Below are 27,627 nucleotides of genomic sequence, written 5' to 3'. Positions count from 1 at the left end.
TATTAAGCTGCCAACCCAATTTCCCCAATCCAGTGTAGATTTATTGAGCTCCCCTAGCCATGGAAAAGATCCTGGGAAAAACACTCCTGATGTGGAAGTCTGGGCTAACACAGAACTGCTCCAAGTGTAGCAGAAATCAGAGGTGAGGTGAAGGGCTGAGGTAAGTGTCAGCCATATCTGCTAGACTAGCTTCTAAAGACTTCTGGGGAGTGGGGCACACTATACTGCAGCCTGATCTAGCAGCCCCTAAAGGATGGTCTGGGGAAGGTTAGAATGACATCTTTTTACTAATTATATTCCACATAAAGTGTCTCTGACTCCTGTAAGAAGTCAAACTTTGCGACAGTAAATCCTGACACTGCCCAGGTAAGAAATAGAAAAATGATGATTTGCTAATCGGCTTACCTGATTCTCTGGCTAGAATGTCAAGATTGGACTCAGCAGTTCTTGTGAAAATCCTGACACTCATTCACCAATTATCCCCTAGAAGTTGATATGTATCGATCTCCCTGTGTTTCAGGGAAGAAATCTTTGAACTGCTTTAAGGAGATTTTCCAAAAATGGTGGTACATTTTTGCATCATTTTGTCATGACTGGGCCTATTGAAAAACTTCCTGAACTCTGAATTCATGGCAGTAATATCTACGTTGCTGTATTTGGCTTGCATTTTTTGTTGTTTTGTTTTGTATTAAAGTGGAGAAGAAATGGGTAAAGATTAAATATTGTACCTAAATGTATTAAGCTTGAAGGCTTTCAGTGTAAATGAGAAGGTTTATAGGAAGTTATTCAGACCTTTAAGCTTCCATAAACGTTTCATCATTGCTGACAATACCCACTTTAGGTAACCCTGCGCAAGCAGTTCCTGTGTTGCTATAAACGTGAAGGGGAGTTTTTTGTGCAATTCACCAATCAGGGTAGGAGTCTGCTGGAGAAAATTTGGTTCGGGGGCCCAGAGCATAAGGTTAAACAATAGATACTTCTGTGGTGACCGGAGAATTGATAGACCCCTCTTTCTTTTATCATAATGTATAAGGGAAAGAACTGTATTCCTAATCCTTAGAAAATGTGGTGGTGGTGGTGGCAGGTAGCTAATGGTCCCTTATATGAACATATGTGGTCTCCCTGTGACAATGATAGGCAAGTCTTAAAAAAAAAAAAAGCTCTGAAAAAAAACAAAGAAAGAAAAGCCCCACAGACCATTTAGGCTCTGTCAGTGGGTTCCATCCTGAGACATCAAATCCAGTTGCACAGAAACCAAATGTCAATATTTCCAAAGCTCTTTCCATCTTGTATCCCACTTCCTTTTTCTTTTGTGCTTTTTCATCCTCTTTCTTCTTCTCTATTCCCTTGAACCTCTGTTTCACTCTTTCTCCCATTTGTGCTCACTTCCCCCACCATTAGTCAGGCCATAATCTGTTCATCCCCAAAGAGGCTTCAGTGATGGAAAAGAAAGGGCTTCAAACAAAGCCACTGTCTAGGACGGAGAGCTCCAGAAGCTGGGGAAGTGCCACTGGGGCAAAGCCTGAGGACGGGGCACCCACTGCTCGGAGGCTCTTCACCCAACAGGCGATTAGGCTTCAGTGGGCTTGATAGCTGTACCAAGCCTGGTGATTTCAAAGCTTTCAGGGGCTGACAAGGACTTGCTAATTTCAAACTTTCTAACCAATTACAACCACAAAGAACTCAGGACAATCATCAGTGAGCAGAATGAAACTGCTGGAGCTGAGCAGCCCTTTCAGGTTTCACTCTTGTGGGTCCGCTACACTGTGTGCAGCTCAGACTCTGCCTCAGTGAGTAAATAAAAATACACTATAAAACAAAAACACACACACTGGGTCCCGCTTGCTGTCTTGTTCCCGGTAGTTGGGCATGGAGGAACCCTGTCCTGCATGTAGTCCGTTAATTTCTGATGGTGTTAATTAAAAACTTTTGATGCTGGTTTGAATGGAAAATATCTCAAACAGTGTTTCCTTTATTGAAACACCAAGTTCCAAGTCTTGGATTATTAGGTTAAGCTCTGTCACAGCAGTGAGACCAACATAAATGCTTTTCATACCATTTGACTAATAATAATAATAATAATAATAATAATATATTATATAAATGATAATTATTTCATTAATAATAATGAAAAGAAAGAAGAGAGACTGTTTAGGTTGAAACTCCCTTATTTCAACCTGTTTTTTCCTTTTAGAACTAAATTGAAAATCCGGGTCCCTGAATGTAGAACATATGATATTTTAAAAATCTTTTTTCAAATCCTTACAGAACATTCAAATCACCCAATGTTCCAGGACCTGAATTTTTTATATTTTAAAATGGGGAAAGCTGCTTAAAATAAGTGAATCAGCTGCTAAGTGATTTCTCTCTGTCTCTTCCCCTACTCTCTTTTGAGAGGCTGAAAAAAATGCTTAAAATGGTATATGCAATTGATATGTGCTGCTTAAGAAGCTTAATATAATTACTGAGGACTCAGACTTTCTATTTAAAATGAAGATAGGCTGGGGCAATAGAAACTATGGGTTGTGAGTATTCCTCCCTCATGAGGTGTGGAAAAGGTTTCCAAACGTTTAATCCACGGAGCAAAGGAAGGGGTGTAAAGTAGTTATCCGCAGATCTCTCTGTCCTCCTAGTAAACCTCGGGAAACCTGGGAAACCCTACTAGTGATGCCAGGACCCAGCAGGACAGGTACCGAGAAGGAAGTGAGCAAATAAAAATGCATCTCTGCAATCCAGTGCTTTTGTGAAGTTCTAAGCAAACCACCAAAACGTTCTGATTGGTTTCTGAGACTCTCCTCTAATTTAATTTTTCAGTCGCTCTTCCCACTTGTACCGGGGCCTGAAGCTTTGGATGTCCAGTCAGAGAGGCCCTATAAACGTCATTGCACAGATGCCCTTTTCTCTCTTGTGCCTTCATATACTTCACTTTCTCTACCATTTTTCATCTCCCAATCTGTTTATTCATGCTGTCTGCAACATCAACTGAATCCTTGAGGGACGACAAAACTTTCCTTTTTTACCCTGAAGGTCTTCATCAGTCTTATTCTTGTTTTGATCTACATATCCCTAAAGTGGATGAAGTTCTCCATAAAGGAGAAGCATTCTGGCAAATCTCCTTCCCTTCCCTCCCTAACCGCAGGCTGCATTGACCTCACCCTCTTGAAACAGTTTGCAGAACCGGCCTCTCAGCCTGATGTGACATGATGGTGATCCTTCAGCAACATCAACAACAGTCACAGACAACCCTCCTTGTGAAGCACGCGAGGGGAATATGCAGAGCAATGGAAAGAGCTAAAACTCCAAAGGGGACGTAGGCCTGAGCAAACCACAGCATGAGTCTATTCACAAAATTTACGAATTTTCCTGAGTAAATTGACAGGCGATATTGTCTACAAAGGACTAGTAAATGTAAATTAACGAACAGATATGTAGCAAATGAGTGCGTTTAAAGATGATTTCCAGCTGAAATGATTTTTCTTCCTAGAGACCAAGTTTTTGTTAAACTTAATCCTACTCTCTTCCCTCTCCAGCAGCAGAAACATCTGGTCGGTTTTAGATTCCCCTTGGATTTCCAACTTCAAAGGGAATTATAAAGAATAACAAATTCATGTACCGGCACTAAAAAAAATTAGAGCAGCAGGAGAGAATGGTAAAATTGTCCTTATTTGACTGCTAGTGACAGGCGCCACAGGCAGAACTATGAGAAAAGACAAAGGCAAGATCACCGGTTGACAACCAGAGTTCCTAGAAGGGACAGAATCTTTGGCTTCATGCAAATATGCACAGGGCCCTTAGCAATCTATAAGGAAACTTCTCCGTGCTTAAATGAGAAAAAAAATTAAAGGAGTTAGGAGGGAAGGAAGGAAGGAGGGAAGGAAGGAGAAAGGGAGGAAAGGAAGGAAGGAGGGAAGGAAGGCAGGAGGGAAGGAAGGAAGGAGGGAAGGAAGGAGAAAGGGAGGAAAGGAAGGAAGGAGGGAAGGAAGGCAGGAGGGAAGGAAGGAAGGAGGGAAGGAAGGAGAGAAGAAAGGGTAAGTGAGTTCACATTTACCTGTCACATAGTAAGCATTAGCAAAAGTTTGTTCAAAGAATGGCATGGAGAATGTCTTAAGGACTCAGCCTCTGGGTTTTTTATTCTATCTACAGAAAACTGTGAGTTCTGATTCCACCAAGAGCTATAGAAGCCATGTCAGAAGTAACTTGGGCTCCTAAGAATCCGCTAGAACCATCATTTCCTCCTAAAAGATAGACCTCCAAGAGTCTCAAAATTAGTCTCTGTTTCTTCCTTGCTCTGGATCTTTATCAAAGGATGGCCAGAAATCAAAGTCCTCCAGGAGTGGAGGACTAGGGCTTGAATGAACTATTGATATTGGCAGTTGTGCTAAATTATGCTTGACATCACTTTATAGAACTGGATTTATCTTTCTCTTCTGTTATTTCCCTAGCAAACCTGAAACATACTTCTTAGAGTGCAGGTCTTGATATAATGAAACATTAGAAAATTAGAGAACAGTTAGAGAAAGTAAAATTTTGCCATTATAATTAGCTCTTACAAATAGCCTCGTTCCTGTTTTATGTACAACGTGTACCACAACAACAATAAAAATAAACAAGACATGATTAACCAATCAACTTGTTTGTGGACAGAGAAACAGTTAAGGGCTAAAATGTCCTTAAATAATTCATTATAAAAGTCTTTAAACTGAGTGTTCAGAGGTTACAGCTCCCCACATCACAAATACATTAGGTTGATTCACAGAGTGGTCATCAAAAACCAAAAAGTAAATTACTTTTGGCCAAAAAGTATATATCAACAGCATGTTAAGAATATTTCACACAAGAGGACAGAACACACAGAACCAATTCCCTGTGGACCCTAGCATGGTTTGCAAATGGAGCAGTCTCCCAAAGAGAAGACCATCTCCAAAGTATGTTGTTTATATCACAGGCTTTGAGTAATTTCTAATGAAGGAAGAGAAAGTTAAGCCTTCTCTTCAGCATTTCCCATGTAAAGTGACTGCGCTGGCTGCAAAATCATCTTGAATGTCTGTCTTGAATGGGGTATTCAATCTTCCCTCATCACTCCAGGTAAAGCAGGATCACCCAGTATCTCACTCAGAGAATGTCATAATTCGTCCTTATGGTAATTGCACATGATGATGTATTACATATCCAATAAAGTTTATCCAGAAAATACACCAACTTCGGGAAACATGGATCTGATGATATAAATAAACCGCTTTTTTTTCCCTTTTGCAACTATCTGTGTCTTTGGTCTAAAATGAAAATCCTGGCTTGATGCAGGCATTTGCAAAGGATTCTCTGCCTTATACAAGCAGAATCATCCACCAATGATTCTGAACTTACACAGGGGGAAAGGTGTAGAGGATATGGAGTACTACTTTATTCCAAGAAATGCTGTTTTATAGCTTCAGGGTACATACAGTCACAAATGTAACAACAATTGAACAAACACCAGACCCAAAGGCCAAGCATAAGGAAACCTCATACACATATCAAGAAGCAAACACTATCATTAATAATAATAATTATTATTATAGTTATTATCGGAATGAGGCATTGATGGTTCACTTGGGTGCAGTGTATAATACATTAGCTAGAGAGAACCAAGGGCAAACTTATTCTTATCTTTAAAAGGCAGTTTATATTCTGGTTTATATGACATGAGCTATATAATTAACACACATAAGAAAAGGATGCAGGAAGAAGTGAAGACTTATGCCTTTATTTCACTTGTCTTGTTGTTAATATCAATCTTAAAAATAATGATGAAAAGGTTAGCTGTTTTACAATATGGGTGTTATGGGGTATGGTAAAATGTCTTTGCAGCTTTAAAATAGTGGCTAGTTCCTACCTCTTTCCTTAGAATGCCTGGCTCAATGCCAAGCTATCAGATTGTTTCCTGACCTTTTGAGGACATTTTAATGGTAGTAATGTCAGATCAGGGTAAAGGAGAAATAGAGAGGATCAGAAGACCGAGGGGAAAAATGAAATGGAAAGAAAAAAGTTTGCATTGTTTACACCATCCAGTCTGGCAAATTTTACAGATGCATTCTGTTTGCTTGGGATAGTTTATTGCTTATGTTATTTCTTTTCTTTTCTTTCTTTTTTTTTTTTTCAAATGTGCTTTCCTCTACCAACTTTGGCTGAAAATACTTTGTATGTGTCCATACTGTAAGCCGTCATATTTTTCTAGAGATTTAGTGTAGTTGGAGAAGCTCTTTTTTTTTTTCTTCCCCAAGGGTTATGCACATCAATATTCTAGCTACTCACTTTCGAGGCCAATGGAAAATGTGCTCCTAAGATTAAATAGACCTGAGTAACACATAAATCCAGTTTATACTGATGCAGTATGTTACATAGTTACTCACATCCTGAATTTCTGATGAGTGGAATACACCTTTTGGACAACACACTGCTACTGAACCGTCACTGACTGCAATTCAAAGACGGCGAGCAGGACTAAACCCTAAGTATAGGTTCTCTATGGAGAGCCTAATTTGCCCAGAGCCCTCATCATCTGTGGAGCTCTGTGTGTAAAGGATCTAGTCTAGCAACAGAAAACTAGATTCTTTAAACATTCTTAGAGTAAACTAAAACAATACATATAAGCAACATACGGAGTGCCCTTTTTTATACAATGAACCATCTCCTTTGACCCTCACTTCCCCAAACACAGTGCTTTTCTTTTTTTTAATTATTCAGACTATTAATATATAATTCCTCCCTTTTCAGACTTTGTAAATGCCCTCTTAGGAAGAAACCTTTCCTTTCTGCCAATATATCTTTAAAAAACCCGATACTTTTAAATCCAGTGTTAGGTCTGGTTTAAGTAGGTTGGCCACATTGATCCACTATGGGTTGGCTGTAACCATGCTGGACTTCTAGTCAGAGCACTATGTTTTCCTTTCACCTCAGATACAGAATTGTATATAACACAGTGTATATCCCGTCATGAGTCTAACTAATGCTTTACAGAACTAGCAGCAAATTATCATCCTAAGTTTGAGGCAAGTAAAAAAAAATGTCAAAGAAAAGTTCCCCCATGAAACCTAGCCAAATGTGTGAAATGTCTCTCTAGTCAACCAAATTGCGCTTTGGCTTACAGATGCATCTAAGAATATTACGAAACACTCTGCTGAGATTTTCTAATCAATTGTTACATTTTAGGAAACATAATGGCAGTATACTCAGAAGAAAAATACTCCTATATATAATGATTAGAACTATTTATCTCAATATTTATAACATTAACATATGAAAATGTCCTTGTGGGCCCAAAATATTTATGGACTAAATGCTGTGATGTCTGGGGTTTGCTTCAAAGTAACATGGTAGTAGAATGGGAAAATGGCAGGCCATAAGTTCATCATTGTGCAAGCTAAGTGATGGGTACATGGGAGTTCGCTGTAGTAATGTCTACATTCGTGTATTTGAAAGTTTTCATAATAAAAAATTCAAAAATACATACTGATTTAAACGTTCATTCTTTTACTCATTATTGATTGATTTTGATTGATTCATCTACTCTTTGTATGCAAGATATTGTGGAAATGTGAAAAGTAAAACAAAACACCCAAAATGCTCTTGTCGGACACTTAGGTTAAATAAGCAATTCCTCTTCAGGAATGAATATACACACACACACACACACACACACACACACACACACACACACACATTCGTAAAATGACGTTTATAAGAACCATGTAATTACATGTAAAATTCTTAGGTTAAATTTTGAAATTCTGTAGAAAGTATGTTTACAGCATGTTTTTAAAAATATATATATCCTCAGGGAAAAAATGAGAGTAAAGAAATACATCAAATGGTTACTAATGATTGGATTTAAATTATAGAAATAATTACTTGTATTTTTCTTCATTTTACTCCTATGTGTTTTTCCAAATTATTTTTAATGAACATGTATCATTTTAAAATGAAAATAAATATTTATTCATTACTGGATAAGATGTGCTCTCCTTTCCCAGGGAGCTTTTCACTAAAAACAGAGAAACTGCAAACACACAGCTTTGCCCAGATACTTTAAATCTTCATACCTAGAAGCGAAATACACCCACAGGAAAAGAAACGTCAATACAGATTTTATCTGATCATAGAAACATAAAGAGCTTTCTGTGTGTTGGACAGAAATAGGGGAGGAACCAGCTTCTCTGCAAGCCAGAAAGAGTGTGAAATTCAGGCCATTTTGTGAGGAGATCCTTTAGCCATGAAAGCAATGGGAGCAACAAATTAAAGTTACCAAATAAGCCTGTCCCTGGACTCAGGCCGCTCACACTGATACGCGCGCGCGTTTCTTTTTAGTCAGTGTAACAAATAAAGCGTGGGAATGCACATGGGGTGGTGGGGATAGTTACAATCCTAAAGGCTTGAGGCCTTCGCTGGTGAGATGGATATGTTCAGAGGTAGATGTGCGACAGAATTAGGAACAAAAATACAGCGACAGCTATGGATTATGTGCCATGGATACAGAAAGTCCCTGTTAGAAAGCTATCTTTATTGCCCCAAGAGATTATTTTCCCCATTTTATGCACATTCATATAAAGTGAAGTCAAGAGTGTAACTTTTAAAAGTTTGGATGAATATGATGTTCATGACTAACTCGGCCTGGCTGGAGCCAGACAGAGTCTCATCAGATGCCAAGCAAGTCACCCCCTTTCGTCTTCCTCCCTCTCATTTCAGGGCAGGCCAACCTCTACAAATTCAGCTTTTATGCTCTTTCTGACTTGATGATGCTCTGCGAATATACCCTCAGTCCCGACCTGCACTCTTCCTCTCAGCCACTGACATCTCAAGAAATCAAGAAGGCCACAGTCCCAACCTTCCGGAAACTTCACAAATTTCCACTAAAAGACATGTAGACCTCAAAGTTTTCAAAGCGAGGCTCACTTGCAGCTCTGGTCTTGGCCCTATTAATTCATTAAAAAGGTGGCTATCCATATTCGTGCTCCTAAAGGACATTTATCCTCTTCCATTTGTGGGTGTGCACAAGAGCAATCAGGTCTGATTTTCAGATTGGTTCAAATGAAGCGAATGCATTTCAAATGTTTCGTCTATCATAGAATAATAATAAGTAGTTGAAAGCATCACAAAATGTGTTTGGAAGGTTCTGTGTTTGTTTGTTTAATGCCAAAGCGTCCGATGTTCCACATGGAAAATATCCACATGGAGACGTCCATTGAGGCGTCTCCTTTGGAAATATATATCTCCAGAGAGCCTGCCAAACAAGGCCTTTGAATGCTTCCACCTCTGCGTAGCAAAATCATTGTGAAACGTTCGTTGAAATCTGTGATCGTAGGTACTTGGGATCACATGTCTTATCATTCTAAATGATGGTATTTCAAATGAACAAACTGGATATAAAATATGTACCGTTCACCAATGTCAAAATACGTTCTGTTCAAATAGTACTTGGAGGTGGTGGACACACCACAGCCTTCAGGTTGAATTCTTTCAGAGGCTGGGAGAGGTGTACTTGACTTCTTTGCACCACAATATTCTAGACTGTCATTTAGAAATAATGAAAGTTACTTACCAGACAGCAATGTTGTGAGAAATATCCAGTTAGTGATGGTGAAACATTCTGAAATGAAAAGAATACGGTCAACCCTGGGTATTTAATAAATGTACGACAACACGGTGATCATGTAAAATAACCCATTCGCCTCTCACATTGGGACGGTGCCTCGGTGACACTGTATGAAGAGTAAAGGATGCTTCCTTTTGGAAGGAACATACAAGGGTGTGCTGAGAAGGTGATGCGTGCAACGGTCTGCATGTTCAGCTCGAAGGGCTCCAGCCAGTTGCAACTAGTTGTGAAAGACTTGCTGCCCATTTCTGCAAATGCACTGTAACTTGTATTGGGAAAGTTATGTTTTATGGTTAATTATCCATGGTCTGTTTGAAAAAATAAATCAAACCATTGTGAACCACCAGGATTTGCAGCTCCATTTGAACTTTACTGTACTTTTGATTAAACATTTTGTAAATAAAAACAAACTGGTTTCTTCTTGTTTTTGGTTGCTTGTTACTTGTGTTCTGGATATAAATATTGCGGCAGTGGTGGGAGAGCAAGTTATGGATTATTTACCCCCTGGTTTCATGAGTTGTGAGTTACTGGCCTTATTCTCCTTCATGAGCATAAATAAATGTATAGTATTATATTCCAAGTCCTGTAAGACAAATGGAACGAGTCAACTGAAACCTTTTAAAACCAAAACCTTTTATGCTAAGTCACAGAGCAACAAAACAAACCCCAAATTAACATTTAAAAAGCTTCTACTGTGGAGCAACGAAATCCCCCAATATTATATAATCTGCATTTTAAAAACTGCTTGCCTAACAAGCAGCAGTCTATCAATAATTCCACATGCTTGTTTTTTCCTCTGCTTTTATAATTTAGAAGCCATAGATGGTTTATCAGAGATCACCTCCCACCCCCAATATCACCACCAGAATGACGCCTTGAAAATAACCAGCATAACTAACAGAAGCCAACATAGATTTAGAAAGATCTGGAATTATTGCAACTAAAAGTAATGAAACTACGTAAAAGAAAAACTATATAAATTTGTCTATATTCATCATCCTAAGACTTATATAAATAAAAGAAATCTAAAAAATAATTGTCCAGGGAAAATGAGAAAAGCCAAGATTCAAAGGACCCTGTAGCACAGTGCAAGAGGAAAATGTTTCAGACCCAGAATTTCCTAAGTTCCTGACACATCTGCATATGAAACTTAATGAGAACCACCAAAGTAGCTTGCCAAAAATTATGTTTTTTTAAATGACCCACTGTTCGCAGCACTGACCAATGAAAAGGACCTCTAGGAAATACACAAAATTGCCTTCTGCAATTTGCTACTTTTATAAAGACAGAGGCAGGATAATAAGGGGTTTCTTACAAAATGGGGTGATCTGTCCATTGCTGGGACTTGAGTGCTGCATTTGACTTCATCTTATCCCTTTACTCCTCTCGTGGCTTACTGCTCACCTGCATAAGCACTGGGAGGAAAGTGCCACAGCAGGTCCCTCATCAGCTCATAAAAACGTGGTAAAATATTTATGAAGGGGCTACTATATGCTACTATATGCACAACTAGAGTAATTCTGTTCGGAAAGGTAAATCAGTGGCTAAGGGTCTTGTCACAGCATTTAAAAATATCTATTACTAATGCCAATAGCAAGGAGAAGTTAGGTTGAAAGTGTTGTGAAGGACTTCTGAAAAATGAGAAAATGTTTAAAACTCTCCCTAGCTTCTCGCATGTCCTGGGAACATAAGGCGTAGGCCTGCTAGCCCTTCTTAGCCTGGATCCCATATTACAAAAGAAAAACTAGAAGTGGCCTGTTTCCAGGGCCCTGGTTACAACTGAAAATGAAGGCTGAACGGAATTAGTTGGCAGCCATTGGACGCCGGAAGGTCAATTCTGCCCTAAGTATGGTCCAGAGAGTGTAAAAACCCACCGAGATGAAAATGGAAAACTATTCTGAGAAACAGGCAGAAAAAAAGTTCAAAGATATTTTACTTCAACACATTTTCCTCTATTTCTTTTATGATACATGCTTCCAACTATTTTGACAACCAAGAAAATGCTCATCGATAAGAGTTCTAAGTTGTCTTTTAAATCGTTCCCTGCATACAGAGTGTTACAGAGCGCTGGTTACTGAGAAATAATCATGTTCAAATTGTATTATAAAGTATGGTATTTTACATGATGCAGGTATATACAAACCGAATTGTATACTGGAATCTAAACTCAGCTATAACACATGTAGAGGGACACTTAGAAAAAATATACATAGGAGTATGTTTTCCTGGTGAAAGACTATTCTGATTGACTGTCATTATTTTTCCATAAACAAATCTACCTGAGCCATAGATTTTTTTAAAGACAAAAACCAGGAAGTGTATTTATAAATGGTTAAAAATATATCCTAGCTTACTCATGATTCATTAAGACAATTAAAGATGCCCCCATCATCAGAGATGCAGAGACATGATAATCCCAAGCCTCTTGATCACTCGGTTGTTGCAAGAGAGACAAATTCAGGCAATGAAACCTGAAAAACCAGACAAAATTCACCTGGCTTTGATTTTTATCTTTATGCACCAGATTTTCCCATACAAAAGGAGTCATAAATTTAATAGCTAACACATAAGAGAAAGGTAAACAAACTAGGAAATAGCCTAAGTCTTTTTTTTTTTAAGTGAAGGAACACTCATCTCTTACCTTCAGTAAAATCAAATGAACCATTTCATCTGCCTTTTCCATCCAGAAGGAAAGTATGACCTACAGCAATGTTATTGACCTCAAATACAAGGAGGTGAAGTGCCTCAAGAGTTCTACTCACGTCTGCCCTCTTCCTTGACTGTTTTCACCTTCTCACAGATTACATTAAGAACGATCAGAACTACCACCAGAAGTACCCCTCATACATCTGCTCTTACCTTCCTCTAGCAGATACCCGACAATGCCTAGTCAGGCTCTCTCTACCATTTTGGCATCCATTTTATAACTATTCAATAGGCAGAAACTCAAAAGGAAGAATAAAACAAAATCAACAAGTCCTCCAACCTCCCTCATCAGGTGTAGGTCTGATTCCCAGAGGACACGAGTCCGTTAAATGAAATAAAATATTGTAACAGGGAAGGAAGACTGATAAACTTCACACAAATCTCACCGAGTTCCCACTCATGCTGGGAAGGGAGTTATTCTAGTGAAAACACGGGGGTGTAGGAAAGGAGTGAAGGGCTACAAAGGGACTAGGAGACATAAAGGTGGTGCAATGGACCCAAAGGTGTTCCAGGGAATGGTGTGACAGAAAGTTCAAAAGGAAAATTCCAGAAACTGCAAGTTTTTAAGTGGAACTGTTGTTTAGAGGATAAATTCTATACGGAGTTTGAATTAAGTGTGTGCTATAGCATCTAGATGTTTTCTTTTTCATTAAGACTTTGGAGTTTGAATGTAGTTTGTCATGAGAAAAAAACATGAGAGCTTTATACAGCCCCCAAAGTAAAAGACACGAGAAAGACAGGGTTTATATAACTGGCTTTTTACATAAATATTACATCAGGATACTTTTCAAATGAAAACACACACAAACACACACACACACACACACAGCCGTCTTCCTTATCCTCTATTTTAAAATTCATTTCATACTTTAAATGTTGTTGATTTTTCACAAAATAAGTAAAAACCAAGTCAGCATTAAACACCTCAGAATAATTTCAGTCTTATATTACTTGGAAAATTTACCACATCATGGTGGGTCACAAAATCCTGTTTAAAGCCATTTGAGGCACTGACAATTATGGGATGTTTTGCTGCAGCCTAGGGCAACTAGAAATGGCCACGGATGTTAACTAACTCCCTCCTCAACAGTCTGAGAAAAGGGAAAAAAAAACTGTAAGTTTCCCCATCTGTTATTTCCTTTTTTTTTCTTTTTGGCTGTGGAAAAGTAAAATTATGCAAGAGCTTTTGAATGTAAAGGCTGTGTGTGCTTTTTCCCTTTTTGTCTCTGTGTACCGGTTATGTGATGTTGCGTAACTGAGTACAGAGTAGGCGGTTAGCGTTTACTATTGATTTACACTATGCCATCTAATGAATTCATAGCACTCAAAAGAAAGGAACGAGAGGGGGAGGGAGGAAAAGGAAAGGAGGGAAAGGGGTGGGTAAAAAAGAGGAACAGAGGAAAGAGAGAAAGAGCTCATTTACAGAAACAGTTCTAATGTCCAGAATAGTTTCATTCTTATTCCCTCTAGCTCTTTTGGTTGTTGTTCAGGTCTCAGAAAAAAGGACTTTGAGCTAGTGACCCCAATATTCCAATCTTATTTCTAATGAGGATCACTGACAGGTGAATGTCTGAAAGTACTAATGTGTCAAATGACTTGAAAGCAATTCCACTAAACTGTCAGACTTCTCTGTATGCACTTATTTATGATTCTCTCTGTGCATTTGGGAATCTGTATCTATGATAGCCAATGCGATGGTCCGACTGGTTTACCTAGTCACAGATATTATTTGAAAGACACATGGGGCAAAGAGAAATATGTCCCACTCTACCCATCTCCTTTGAAAACTGCATAAAGGATGCATTTAGAAATCTTTGAATAGGTCACTATTTTACTTTGGAAGAAGATATGCCACAAATTATTTGGCTCCACAGAACTGCCTAAGATAGGAATGTCAAAGAGAAATGGGCAGAACGAGAAAAGATTCTAAACTGATGAACAAGACTTGAAAAAGAAATTTAAATAATTTCTTATATTATGCCTATGGAGAGCACTCAAAATATAACTTTTGATCAGGATGATGGTAGACATTCCTAGTCCTCAGTGTTTCCCCTGCTGTACAGTGAGCTCCCAAATTATAGGCTGGAAAGGAAGGGTGAAGTTGATTCTGCTGCTAGGCATGGGACCTTCCTGTACCTGAGTGCCCTCCAATGGCTGAGAACAACTACTAATGTGAGGAAGATAAGCAGATATTTTCTTTATTAGCAGCCAGCTTGAGGGCAAGGCAGGGAGCTGGTTTCCTTTCTGAATGCGGGTTTGTAAATGGTGACGGGGAAAAATCACATGAGGTCGTCCAAAAGAAAGAACAAGAGTCTGAGGTTTCATTTCTGATCGTCCAATCATCTCCTCCACCCAATTTAGCTTATTCAATATTAAACAGATGCCTACTCCATCCATTTGCCAGGGATGCTTTAATTAATTGACAGCTGTGTGCACACGGTTGTATGCTGAGCACTTAGCACAGTGTTTGGCGCACTCTCTCTGCTCAGCAAGTATTTGTCGAAACAGTAAAATGATTATAGGAGACACGTCACTGTGGGCAAAGTAACCAGAAAAGCCTCGGAAAAACATATTCCAATGATTTACAGGCAATCTTAAGCTGTATTTCTCTATCATTTATCTGTAGACACAAAAGGTTGATATAGAGGAAGAATCGGGCAGTTATTTGGGGACAGTTGACTTCAGTTCCATTTTATTGGAAAAAAGCTTAACAAAAATTATAATGCTGATAGCATCAGTGAAGTTTCGTGTTCATTTCCACCAGCCCTTTTGGACTATTTTTCATTTCAGTCTTGGGCACAGAAAAGTCCATTTTAATTTCCATGGACACATTCTAAAGGGAAAGTCATGGGATATCAACATAATTCATCTTTTAAAAAATACTGAGAAGAATGTAGCCATTTAGTAATGGGAGAGAATATAGTTTTTTTTTGTTTGTTTGTTTGTTTTTTTTGTTTGTTTTTTGGTTTTTTTTGTTGAAGGGCAAGGCAGGTTGAGTTTTGATTAGGTTATGCAAATTTAAATTAATAGCAGGGCAACCAAGAATGTATTGAATTCCATTTTCTTGGTTAAACAGGAGTTTTATATGAACAAAAATTCTGGAGTACAAAGTCAGAAATGCCATCTTTCAGCTAATTGGAGAATGAGACCTTTAGAGGAAAAGTTGCATGGGCAATCTCTCAGAAATTCCAGTTGAAGACTCAACTAAAAGCGTGTTTGGCAGTGGCAGCCGAGGTACTTTTTAGAGAGCGGGGCTACCTGCTAGTCCGTCTGGGATGAGGCAACATTTCAGTCAAAACCTTCAAAAAAAATTTTTTTTTTTTTTAACTTCGGTCAATGATATAATCTCCTCAAACTCAGCAACTCCCTTAAATAAGCATTTGGGCAGTATGTTGACAAGACCATCCCATGTGTCATCTCATTTCACGAATTCTAAAACATGAATGAGAACTTGCTGGACCCCTTATTTCATTTATGAAGATTCTGAGGTTTGAGAGGTAATTTTCTCAGGGACATATATTTTGAGATAAAGCTGGGACTAGTGTCTAAAGCTCATAGTTCACTTCCCCACAGCATAGAAGAGGTTAATGTTGTATAAATGGAATCTTACTTTATTTTTAGTTATTTATTTTTAGCCCGTTCTTTCTTTTTTAAAAGTTTTAATTTAAATTCCAGTTAGTTTACATATAGTGTAATATTAGTTTCAGGATGTGTCTTATTTTAAATGCCATAGAGAAAGATTTGAAATGATTCTTTGATAAGGAATCCTTACATTATGTAACAATGTTCACCTTAAAACTATCTTATACTTCATTTTTTATCTTTAGTTGTTTCTCCTCTTTCCCGTCTTCCTCTTATTCTTTGGATCTTTGATTAGAGTCACTTTTAACTCTGTTTCTAGCTCTTTCATGCCCATTCCTGACCTCAAATGCTTTCCTTTCTCTCTTTGCATCTGAAGAACCAACTTTTATTTGTTACTCTTCCTCATAAACATCATTATTTTGCTGATGTGCTTTGAGAGCTTCAGAAATCATAAAGGAAGAGAAATTTTAAATTTAACAATATACAATAAATATATCTTTGGTATATATTCAAATTAAAAAATAAAATGTGCAACAGGAGACTGACAACTTGTAGGGTCTGTCATAGGATGTTACAGCTGTAGAGACCTGCATCATTGATGAGACTGGAGCCTCCTGTCACAAGAAATCTCCAGACCACTCATTTTCCACTACACCAGGTCACCTTTCTTTTCCCTTTTCTTTCTTTCCATTCCACAGACACAATTATTTTGGGACTAATTATGGCATAGCAGGAGCAGGTCGGGAGAAATCCTAGTGGCTGAATGTGGCTTCATGATACTGGCCAAACTCTCTCAATTCCAAAAAAAAAAAAAAAAAAAAAAAGTCAGAAAGAGTTGCATACCAAAATTGCAGCTACACAGAAAGTGAAGTCTGAGGAGGTTAAAAGAAAACTTGGACTTTTTCGAGAAAAAGAGTCCCTGGATAACAGGAATGTTGCTGCCAGAATCATTGTAATTAAGATTGTGTCATTGTTTCCTTTATAAATGTTAACTCTTATGGGGTTTACAAAGGATCAGCTAAAACAATCAGCTCTAGGCTGAAACGTAGCTCCAAATATCTTAGATTGGGAAGTATTTTTTCCCTCCCTATTCCTTAAAAGAGAAAACATAAAGCAACTATTCAGAAATTTCAACGACATTGGATTCTGACCACATACCTTTCCCAAAAAAGAGTAGGTGCTAATTGAGGAGTCTAAACGTACAGTGAGCTGAGGTGAACAACATCCACTGTGGGATGAAGGACATTAGCCTGGTATATGAGTGAGCAATAAAATAAAAGGGTGTCCTATTATTTTAAAAGGTTTAATGTACATCACTTGGATAGAAATTTCATTCTGTTCTATCGATCTGAATAGGATTTTGGCAACGCTGTGTTGAAAAGTCTTTTGCTCTTATTTGCTAACTAGAAAAACTTACAATTATAGGAGGCAGGAATTTTGATGGTTTCCTTATATGCCCATTTTCAGGGTGGGTATTGCATAATCAATAATTTTTTTAAACCCATTGCTCCTATTTCTCTGGCATTGGCTCTGGTGTTTAATGGCTGCAGAAAGATGCTCACAGTAGTGACGAGGGACAGGAGGAGGAAGTCACAGACTCACATTAAATTAATAGGCCAGGAGGAAACTAGCATTTACTTAGCACATATTACATGCCATGTACTTCATTAACATTATTCCATTTAATGCAACCCCCGCCCCCCCTCCGTGAAGTAAGTAAGATTGGCTTAAGTTTCAGAGATTAGCAACCTAGTCGAAGGGTTGTCAGCTAACCTGCTTAAGGACACAGCCAATTAAAAAGTTGTGCAGGTGAGGATCAGGACCTGTTTGACTCCCAGGCCCACAGGTACACTGTAAAACACCACAAAGCCAATGATGAGAGCCACCACAAGCTCCAAGTAGGAGGTGGGAAGGGTAAATGACTCCTAAAAAGAAACAGGTTCTTGCTTTGCTCTTGGTTCCAATAAATCCCTGTTTTCTAAATGTATATTTGGAAAATGCTTTTTTTTTTGTCATAGATAAGAAAATGCACAATTTCCTGGGAACCTTTAAATCAGACATTTGAGTGTTTATAAAAATCTCTTTAAAGATTTATACTAAATAACTAGATAATAGTTTAAAAAATATAATTCATATCAAATCAGATGATTAATACATAACAATTTAATGACTGTGTGTATGTGTGTATATGGGTATATATGATTTGTGTGTGTGTATATAATTTTTTCCCTTGCCAAAATTTCTGGTAATTTACTATATACAGTACTTGTCAAAAGCTAAACAATAAATATGTTAAGGCAGGAGAAAAGGAAAGAACAAAGAAAGAAAAGAAGAGTGTGTGTGTGTGTGTGTGTGCGTGTATGAGACGTACTATTCTCAAGCCCCCGGGGACATGTTTCAAATATGTTTTTAAAATCCTAGTTTGGTGAAGAACTTTACAACAAAGTAATTGTAGCCAAACAGATTTGAAAGGATGAATAAATAATTCTTTCGGCAGCACACATTTATTCCTCAACTTTTAATACATCCTTTGCTTTGTCCTTTCCTCCTTGTCTGCCTTAAGTCTAAATTTGATTGGGAGCAGGAAGGAAGAAATACTAACTTCTGGCTTAGCAGAAGCACGAAACAGGAGAGAACTAGAGTGTCTTCCTGGCCTTCTTTTCTCATCCTTATAAGGAAAAGCTACAGTAAACTAAACAACAGAAAAAGAAACAACAACAATATTGACAGTTTTGCTCAGGCAAAAGCAAGATTCATATCTGCACAACTTCAAGGACTTTCTTCAAATGTTAGCTTCTCTGCATGGTCTTAACAACAAAGCCGAAGAAGAGATGAGATCTGTTTAAGGAAACAGATGAGATTTGAGAGAAAATAGGAGGCCCTCCTTATTTTCAAATAGTATTTAAATGCATGACCAAGATAATAACTTGCAACGTTAAAAAAAATTACACAGTTAACTCAAACCTGCTAAAAATAACTCACAATACCCTCTCCACTAAAACAAAACAAAATAAAGCAAAAACTCACAAACAATTATTTTGACTGGTAAAAACAGTGACATGAAAGTAACAGATGGGACAGCCCAGTTTTACTCACACAACACACTCACTAAACACAATTGCAAGCGTACCCACAAAAATAACTCAACAATGGTGACTTTGGCCTTGTGCTTCAAATATCTCCCTTAGGTGAGTTTCCTTACAGACTTCAAAGGGCTTGTGAGAAATAATGTAGAATAAAACCAACTTGTCTGTAGGAAACTAGGAACGGGAAGGGGCTGCCAGTCACAGCCTGCAAACAAAAGGGATCTTGTCACCTTCGTCAAGTCCTTTCTCAGGACTGGAATAGGTTCTTTCCCTGTGTATTATTTCTTGTTGTCTGGTAGTATTTTTAGGAAAGGTGACATATCTGTACTCTTAAGAAAACATCACACTACATACCATCTAAAAACTTTCATAAATCAAATAATTAAAAGTAACAAATCTTCCTGCTAATTGCTCCTCAAAGTTGAAAGACAGGTTATTTTCTTACCTTACACCATGCCTTCTGATCTGACAGTGTCATTCAATCAATAATTTCAATGTCACTTACTGATTTTCAACTCTTTTATTACAAAGACTTCAAGCAATAATGAAATGGTGCTGATCTGCTTGCTTTCACTCTATATAACATCTATATTTATATGCTTTGCTTCTATTTGGATCTATATTTATCTGCTTTATCTGCCTACAGTGCATCTGTTTCTCATACACACAGACATATATTTATATATATACACACATACTGTATATATATAGGTTATATATAAACACACATACCCACAAAAATGTATGAATGTATGCTAGTGTGCTTATTTCAACAAGCATGCAGGTGCATAAATACTCAGACACATGACAAATATACCAAGAACATAAATGTACATGTAAACATAGTTGTACAGGGAAAAGTGTATGTTAACAATAGGCCTGTCTTTGATACTTGGCTGTTGGCCTTTGAGACTTACACACTCAGGAGTGACAGCCACAGACTACCCTGGAAAGGAGAAAAATCTTCAGAAAGTGAAACTATATAGCTAAATAGAGATCATGCATTCTGACTTACTCATTTTAAGATGAGGAAACAGAGACACTGAGAGGTTAAGAGAGAAGGTCTGACGGCTTTCTAGCGGCAGACCTGGAAGCAGAACCCAGGACTCTGCCTTCTCTAGATAAATGCTCTACTATGCTGACCTGAAACCCAATTATCACCTTCTAATTTCCACTCTTTTCCTATTTTCCCCTTTCTTTGCTGCATGAAATGTAAGTAGCCAACAAACATTCAATGCGAGTCAGGCCTGCTTCCAAATGTTATAAATGTGCTATATCATTTAGTCTGCACAATAGCTCTACAAAGTAGGTATTCTTGTTCATGTCCATTTTACAGATAAAACATCTGAGGCCTGACTACTACATAACTCACTCAAAGCTACACAGCTAGGAAGCAAAGAAGCTGAGCTCCTATGATACTCCACACCGTGTGTTGTTCCCACTAGATCATGATGTTTTCCCTTAATACACATCTGAATGCCTTTATGACCCACCCCCACCCCAGTACCACAGCCTAAGCATGATATAAATCTGTTTCAGGATATATAATAAGCCTAAAGCAGAGGTCCTCTCAGACTGAGAAAAAAATAAAGAGGAGTGGAACAGGTGTGAGTTCTAGTGCAAACCCTCTAATAGAAAACTGAAACATGTAAAATTCAGGCCCCCTAAATCACCCCAAGGGTAGTCTTATGTGATTTAAAGTCTTAATGACTTGTAGCCTATGAACATTGTATGTCTTCTCCATCAAAAGATCATGTCAAACTGATAAAATTGAATCAGGTGGGATATAGAGGCACAAGAAGGCAAAAGGAGGGTAGCAAAGGGAAGAAAGAACTGCACCCCCTCTTCTACTCTTGGGACAACACTTCCAAAAATAAACATCTTATCAAAAATTCCAAAGCCAGTACCAAAAAATGGTATTTCACTCCCAGTGAAGTGTTAAGAACAAATTCAGAAAAGAAAACATGTCTATGGTAATTTCATACAGATTTCCTCGGATAGTAACCAGTTGTGAGCTATCCCGACACACAGGAGTTTTACACATTGTTCAGCTTACACAGAACCCAGCACCAGGAGATGCCATGTGGGTTTGTGAAACTCCCTGGGGCATACTGCATCCAACCCAGGACAGCCAGGATCCATATGCTTCATCTGTGATATTGTTTGTGAAATTAATCCAAGTTTTAAAAACAAGTTTCAGACATTGTCACAACAGGTGCATTTGACTTAACTCTTTCAGAACTCGATCTAGCTACTGTCTCCAGGAAATGGGAGCTAGTGTTGAAAGGGCCTGATACTATGGTAGGATTATGGCCTTGATAGAGAGAGAGAGACTGGCTTGAATTTTAATCCCAAGTCTTCCACTGATTAACAATATAGATTTAGGCACATCACTTAAATGGATCTGAATCTCAGTTTCATTACCTGTGGAATGAAGAATAAAACCACTCATTTTGTAGGAACATTGTGAGGATTAGAGATAGTCCCACAGCAATGTCCTCCTCATAAAGGAGGCCATTAAATATTAATTATTATATGTTTAAGAAGACCTTTTGGCTGTGTCTTTCCATTGTATAAATGATACATAATTCTTTCGGGAGTAAAAGAAGAAGTAAGGTACTTTTTATGCTTGTTTAATCAAAGGCCAACTTTTTGGTGATCAGGTGTGTTCCAAGTAATGCTAGAAATGAAATCATCTCATATTGTAACATTTTCACTGGAGGATCTTAAAGCACTTAGTAAGCCTCGACTTTTGTGATGCGGCTACTCTCATTTAACTATTGGGCCAAATGAAGCTCGGAGATCCATCCCCCAGATGAGTAACAACTTTTAAACAATCACCACCAGGGGTGAGTAGAAATTCTGTCTTTAACATCTAAACAACATAGTGTCCAGCTGGGTAATAACTGTGGCAAGGTCACAGATACAAAGGGTCATGCTCTCCCCAGAGCTCTTTGAGATTATGCAGTGAGGCCAAAACCATTAGGTAATGCTGTGTACATCTGCTGAGATAACAAGGGTGAGTCAGGGTTAGGTCAGGGTTTCAGGTTATAGGGGTGGAGTGAAGAGTGGCTTTCAGATCGAATGCTGAGAGCGGTTTGACTGCAGCAGCAGACAAGCCCCATAGTATTTAACATAAGAGGAAAGAAAGAGGGGGGAGCCACTGCCGAGAGATGGTGGGTGGGAGCACGGAACCCGTGGGGCTCCAACAGGGAACTGTGCCTCAAAGAGGAGACCCTCCCATGTGTGCACACACACTGAGAAGCGGACAAAAAAGCCCAGGGTGCAGCATAAATCCTGCTATCCCAATAACACACACAGATGTTCTACCATTGTTTTCTTTTATGCACATTTTAATTAAGAGATCAGAATCAAGCATTAAAATGTTATTAAATGGCTTGTTTACATTTTCACTATATGTCATTTATTATGCATTTTCTAAATGTGTATCTATTCAGAAGGGCTATTTGGAATTTTTATGTCACTGTTACAATTGTGCCTCTAACGCACACCAGTTTGAGCTAACCAAGAAACTGTCGGAGAGTAGGATAGAAACTCTGGCTTCTCTTACTCTCAGTCAAGCAACCCCATCCCCCATCACACCTCCCTGCAGTGTGACAAACGGCACTGGCACCACTGTACTCAGCACTACAGGATGTCCCAGGTCCACAGCAGCCTTGCTGATTATTCATGAGGCCCATTTTTGCATATTGTCCTGTTGTCTTCACAAGAAAACAGTCTCTCTATCCATGCCATACCCTTCCCTGAGCAGTTCTGAAAACCTCGGGAACTCAAAGCTACCACACGGAGGAACCTGGCCCCCTCCCAGTGGCACAGGCTCTCCCGGAGGGGACACAGTGGGAGAAGCCGGAACGAGATTTTTTTCTCCTCATCCCATCACTTATTTCTAGTCTACCACTTATCTCAAAGTATCCCTGCAGGAATCCCTTGAGTTTTCTGTATTATTCTAGAGTTGAAACAGACACCCAAACCTCACGTTCTCCCAGGCTCCACAGATACTAAGACTTATTCACACAATCCACCTGCAAATGCGGGGCACAGGTGTCCTGTAGTCTGCCTGCCCCATACGGCCCAGAAGCCCATGGTCATGTTATGCCTTATGAATCGTGGTGCACAGAATTATAAGGCAGAGGGCAGGACTCATATCTCATGCATGTTCGGTTCAGTGCCTAACATATTGTGAGTGCCCAATCAATCCAAGTAAGAGAGATAGGTTTCCTTCCTTCCTCCCTCCTTCTCTCTCTCTTTCTATCTTTCTTCCTCCCTGCCCCCTTTCCCTTTGTCTGATTGTTATCCAGGATAAAGCAGGATGCTTGCACACAGCAGGCACAAGACAGGAACGCATTCTAATTCACTGTCAGGTTATATTGCTTATACTGTCTCATTTGCAGCATTACTGATCTATAGAAGTATTTCCATAACTCTATATATAACCTTGAGGTTAAGAGTTGAGTTGAGTCTGCTATACCTGGTGGACCAGATAGGATCCTGAGAAAAGTAATGGCACAGCTTTAAATGGAGTTTCTTTTTAAAAGAAACTTTAAGATGTTACCACAGAAAGAGTAAAATTGGCACAATTCTCTGGAGAGCACCTTAGCAAATAATGCATCAAAAACTTAAAAAGATATGAAATACTACTTGACCCAGAAATTTCACACTTAGCAGTATATCTAAAAGAAATAACCAAAGGGGCGTCTGGGTGGCTCAGTCGGTTAAACATCTGATTTGGGCTCAGGTCATGACCTTACAGTTCATGGATTCGAATCCTGTGTCGCGCTCTGTGCTGATGGCTCAGTCTGGAGCCTGCTTCAGATTCTGTGTCTCCCTCTCTCTCTCTGTCCCTCCCCCACTTGTGCACGCTTTCTCTCTCTCAAAAGTAAATAAATAAATATTAAAAGACTTTTAAAAATAGGAGAAATTACCAAAGATCTACACAAAGATTTAGAAGCAAGAGTTTTTATCATGGCATTACTTATAATTGTGAAAATTTGGAAACTTTGACAATATATGGTTAAGTAAATGATTGCACATCCATGTGTTGGAATACTATGTAGTTATTAAAAATCATATATTGAACATTACTTAATGACATGAGAATTTTTTTGGAATATTGTTAAATTAAAAGGTTTATCAGCCAACAGTATGGAAAGGTTGATCTGTTATTTAAACCTTTCTAAATTAAGTATTTTTTTTTACTTATTTATTTAGAGAGAGACAGAGACAGGATGAGTGGGGAAGGGGCAGAGAGAGAGAGGGAGAGAGAAAATCCCAAGCAGGCTCTGCTCTGCCTGCACAGAGCCTGATGTGGACCCAAACCCATGAAACCGTGAGATCATGACCTGAGCCAAAATGAAGAGTTCAACACTTAAATGACTTAACCACCCAGGCACCCTGCTAAGTTAAATATTTTTAAAGAAATGATATATGTGTATACACCTAGTGAAAAAAGACTGGAAAAAAAGTGCTTGTTTCTGGGAAGAACAATTTTAAATAAGTTTTGTTTCTTTTGAACTTTTCCATAATGAAAGCCCATTATTTATATAGCAAAATATTACTTAAATATTACTATTTAATATTTACCATAAATACTATTACTTAAAATAGTAATCTACACATAATTTCCTTCCCTAAACATAAGTTCCTTCCCTAAACTTTCTATAGGCATTTTTGTACCTAGGAGTCTTCCCTTTCCCATTTTTATAGATACTGTGTATTGCTTTCAAACATCTTAAGTGTTTGATACTACGTAGTTGTAATAGATACCTCTTAAACAAAAACTTTTAGTAGTCTATGATTTTAGTCTTAGACCTCTCCTTAGAAAAAATTCCAATGGCCTGTGAGTTAATGATATGGAATCTTACGAAGTAGAACAGGGCTACTATGGCTGGTTCTCCTGAAGTCATAAATTTTGCTTTCAATTTAGGCTTCATAATAGTAATGTGTATCATCAAGTTGTATTACTTAAGCCCACATACCACTTTTGCCTATTTTGATTTCCAAACTCTTATTTATGTCACCAATACTGTATCTGTCTCATATATGCTGATGCTATAGAGAATACATGAAACTTAGAGTCCATCATTCAGGAAAAAGTCATCACAGGTTTGGCCAAGCAAGGAGTTCAGCTGAATGAAGTCTAGTTCCCCCTGCAGTGTTTGATGTAATAATCAGGGTGCCTCTTGCACCCACAGCTCCTTGTTAGAGATACTGCTCTTTCTGCAACTTTTACTCACACATACACCCACCAGGCATAGGCTACTCTTCAAGGGATTATAAAGTAGAAAGAAAATGGAGGAGTCAAAACTGGTCACAGGTAATCTCAAGTCATAAAACAGGACAAGGACATTTAGTACCAACAGAAGAACTGAGTGGAGATGTGAAGAAAAGCCAAGCTCTGATACCAGGTCTATAGAAGTTCCATGAAGCCCTGCTGCAAAGGTCACTGGAACAGCCCTGGACCTGGAATAGTCTCAACAGAACTTCTCCTTGGAACTCCATCATTGTGCCATGTAATCTCAAAAACTATCCCACCACTGAGCAAACGGAGTCTCTATTTCTTAAATAAAATAATAATACGAGTAATATCTGACATCCAAACTTTGAGATTTCAATAGAAGTAAAACACACTTTTTTAAGCCTGAGTTTCTGATTTCACCATGGAAATTTGAAATAGCTAAAGTGGAGCATCACAAGTTTCTATGTCAAGTCAATGGAATTATAAATTTAAGTGTAAATGATGTATAAAAGTGGGGACACCTGGGTGGCTCAGTCGGTTAAGCTTCTGAATTTGGCTCAGGTCATGATCTCATGGTTTGTGGGTTCGAGCCCCATATTGGGCTGCCTGCTGTCAGTGCAGAGCCTGCTTAGGATCCTCTCCCTCCATCTCTCTCTGCCCCTCCCCCACGCTCTCTCTCTCTCTCAAAAATAAATAAACATTAAAAAAAAGATGTATAGTGATTACAGTTGTGTGGCAACCATTTACTAAGGCAGGAAGTTACTCTTGAAATGAATTTGCAGGCTTCTGGGTTCCTACTGGATAATGGCGGCAAACTAAATTTGAATTTTTCAAATATTCTCTAAAAGTAATGTAGATCAACAAGAAGAGAAAATAAAACAACTCATGTCTATAGCATAACTAAAAGAGAAAGTTACAAACTTCAATTTCTGCATAAGTAGGGAAGTAAACATTCGGAAACGAGAAGAGCTAACTTGGGAGCCCGTACTAGAATGGTATCTGGAGGCAATGCTACCTGGGAGTCCAGGAGGACTGTTTTCTCTAGGAAATAATCAAAGCTTTAGGAAGGAGAGGTGTTCCGGAACAACCATCCTGTGAAAAGTATAAATGCCAGGGCCCTTCCAAGACCTATAGAATCAGAATTTCCAGAAGTGATATCCAGACGTCCACATTTTTAAACTCCAAAAGTGATTCTGAAATACCCCAGGGATGAGAACCAGTGTGCTACTGGGCAAGTTCAACCTTTATAAATTCATCTCCCCTAACTTCACAAGCACAAAAACTCTGCTCTTGCCAGGCTAGTCTCCTTGTTCTCCATCCTTTATTTTTATTTATTTATTTAGAAGCGGGGAGGGCAGAGACAGGGAGAGAGAGAATCCCAAGGACATTCCATGGTGTCAGCACAGAGCCTGATGTGGGGCTCACTCTCATGAACCGTGAGGTTATGACCTGAGCTGAAATCAAGAGTCAGACACTTAACCAACTGAGCCACCCAGGTGCCCGTCCTTGTTCTCCATCCTTGCTTTCCCCCAAAGAGATAGTTAATTTATGTCTTCATGCATCTTCTCCCGACTTCTCTCTCTCTCTGAAATACTGTGTATTCTCCTTACTGCCTGTTTAAGTTCTCCCTACTGTTCCAAAAATTGGGTTCAAGTTTTACCTCCCTTCTAACTCACATGCATTCCACCTACATTAATAAACTACAGAATATGTGCTTTCCCCTCTGTCTTATATCCTTATGGAAACAATAATTTATCTTTGTCTTACATCTCAGTGAGATCATAAACCATGTAAGTCCTCAGGACATGTTCATGTTTTTGGTGGGACCTCTTTGCTATATATACATTCAAGACTTTCCAGAGACAGCAAAATGAATGAAAGTAGCACCTTTATATTCATCATCAAACAACATAGGGGAACATATTACCTCAAAAACTGCTCAGAATCCACTCCTTGTACTCTGTAAGCTTACGTTCTAAAGACTATGTATGTAGAAGTGAAAAAAGTGAAGAAAAAAAAAGATAAGCAAGGGTTTGCAGCTCTAGCACTATTCCTTCTTCTGCGTTCCTGAGTCATATATCCAAATGCCTACTCAATTTCTTTACTTAGATAAGAATTGCAAAGTCAACATGCCCCAAATCAATTCATAATGATCTCTGCCCCCAAATCTGCTTTCTTCCATTTCTCCCATAGCTCCCAATTCCACGGAGTTCATGATACTGCCATTCATCCAGTTGCTCAGGGCAAACACTTGGGACTCACCACACCTGGTGCATCTCCTTCTAATCTCTACCACATCAAGACCCTCACCAATTGCTTTCAAATTACATTCAAATTATTCGGAATTGAACTCCTTTCCTGCTGCCATT

At 38.6% G+C, this 27,627-nt stretch overlaps 1 protein-coding gene across 3 annotated transcripts in view; it reads right to left on the bottom strand.

The window, feature by feature from the left end:
- Window positions 1–27,627, bottom strand: part of ZBTB20 (zinc finger and BTB domain containing 20) — a 769,186-nt gene that overhangs the window by 344,532 nt on the left and 397,027 nt on the right. For all 3 annotated transcript variants that reach the window (XM_032594753.1, XM_030330006.1, XM_030330007.1), the window contains one exon: window positions 9,575–9,622. The gene's annotated coding sequence lies outside the window, so the exon portion shown is untranslated. The remainder of the gene's footprint in view (window positions 1–9,574; window positions 9,623–27,627) is intronic.

Source organism: Lynx canadensis, chromosome C2, assembly GCF_007474595.2.
Source record: "Lynx canadensis isolate LIC74 chromosome C2, mLynCan4.pri.v2, whole genome shotgun sequence".
NCBI classification, from domain to species: Eukaryota; Metazoa; Chordata; class Mammalia; order Carnivora; family Felidae; genus Lynx; species Lynx canadensis.
Note: the sequence above shows the minus strand (reverse complement) of the source record. Positions and strands in the feature narration are given on the sequence as shown.